Source organism: Geospiza fortis, unplaced genomic scaffold, assembly GCF_000277835.1.
Source record: "Geospiza fortis unplaced genomic scaffold, GeoFor_1.0 scaffold313, whole genome shotgun sequence".
Lineage (NCBI taxonomy): Eukaryota > Metazoa > Chordata > Aves > Passeriformes > Thraupidae > Geospiza > Geospiza fortis.
The window spans coordinates 179,881-181,686 of NW_005054582.1; the positions used below are offsets into that span (position 1 = coordinate 179,881).

The 1,806-nt window shown below is 55.3% G+C and overlaps 1 protein-coding gene across 1 annotated transcript in view; it reads left to right on the forward strand.

Annotated features, from left to right (window-relative positions):
- Positions 1 to 1,806, forward strand: part of TRIM46 (tripartite motif containing 46) — a 7,308-nt gene that overhangs the window by 3,151 nt on the left and 2,351 nt on the right.

The window sequence follows — 1,806 nt, forward strand, 5'->3', positions numbered from 1 at the left end:
CCATCCTCCACCCGTCCTGCTGGCAGCCGGTGGCTCTGCCTCCTCCATCTGCCGCCGCTCCTCCTGCCCTCCCACCCTCTCTCGCCACATTTCCATCCCCTTCCTCACCCCATTTCCATCCCCCTTGCGCCCCATTTCTGTCCCATTCCTTGCCCCATTTCCATCTCCTTTTTGCCCCATTTTTGCCCCCTCTCACCCCATTTCCATCCCCTTCCTTACCCCATTTCCGCCCCCTCTCACCCCATTTCCATCCCCCTCTCGCCCCATTTCTGTCCCATTCCTTGCTCCATTTCCATCCCCTTCCTTTCCCCATTTCCATCCCCTCTCACCCCATTTCCATCCCCTTCCTTGCCCTGTTTCTGCCCTCTCTTGTCCTATTTCCATCCCTTTCTCTTCCCATTTCTGTCCCACTCCTTGCTCCATTTCCATCTCCTTCCTTGCCCAATTTCTGCCTTCTCTCACCCCATTTCCATCCCTTTCTCACCCCATTTCTGTCCCACTCCTTGCTCCATTTCCATCCCCTTCCTTGCCTCATTTCTGCTGTCTCTCATCCCATTTCCATCCCCTCTTGTCCTGTTCCCATTTTCTTCCTCGCCCCATTTCTGTCCTCTCTCGCCCTGTTTCCATCCCCTTCCTTGCTCCATTTCTGTTCAACTCTCACCCCATTTCTGTCCACATTCTCACCTCACTTCTGTCCCATTCATCATCCAATTTTCTGCTCCCTTCTCATCCCATTTCCGCTCTCCCTTGCCCCATTTCAACCCCATCCTTGCCCTTTTTCCACTTTCTTCTCATCCCGTTTCCATTCCCCCACTCTCCATTTCCATCCCAGTCTCACCCCATTTCCACCCCAGTTTCACCCCCTTTCCACCCCAGTTTCACCCCATTTCCATCCCAGTCTCACTCCATTTCCATCCTCTTCCTCACGCCATTTTCATTCTCTCCTTGCCCCATTTCCACCCGTCTCCTTGTTCCATTTTCTTCCCCCTCTTGTCTCATTTCCATTCCCTTCGTTGCCTCATATTTGTCCCCCTTAACCTCATTTATGCCCACATTCTTCCCCCATTTATATTCTCGTCTGCACCCCATTTCTCTCCCACTTTTGCCCCATTTCCCTTCTCTTCCTCACTCTATTTCCACCCCTCTCCTCATCCCATTTCTTTCGCCCCTCACCCCATTTCCATCTGCCTCCTCACCCCAATTCCATCCTGCTCACCCCATTTCTTTCCCTTTCTGCATCCCATTCCTACCTTGTCCTCGCCCCATAGTTGCCCATTTCCATTCTCATTCTCTCTGTATTTCCATCCTACTCTCACCCCATTTCTGTCCTCTTCGTCTCCCATCTCCATCCCTCTCCTTGCCCCATTTCTACCTCCCTCCTCATCCTGTTTCCTTTCTCTTCCTAGCCCCATTCCCATCCTTTCCTTACCCCTCTCCCACCTGCCACCCTTCATCTCCCCTCCCTGCCCTGCCTCTGTTCCTGCCAGTACCTTCTACCACCCTCCATCCCCATCTCCTCCTCCTCCTCCTCCTCCTCTCCTGCTGCCTCCTCTCTCTCTCTCTCTCTTTCTCTCTCCTCCCTCCTGACTTGCACTTGGCCTCTCTGGTCCCTGAAGCCCCACAGCAGCAGCTCCTCTGTCTCCCCGACTCTCGCTCTCCTCCGGTGCCGACACACGGTCCTCCGCAGTCAGACCCCTCTAGACTCCGCTGGTTGTGCGTCCGTCCGTCCGTCCGTCCGGAATCCCGGAATGCCCCCTCCCTGCGTCCGGCCGCCTCCCTGCCCGCGGGGTGGGGGATGCTGCCTGA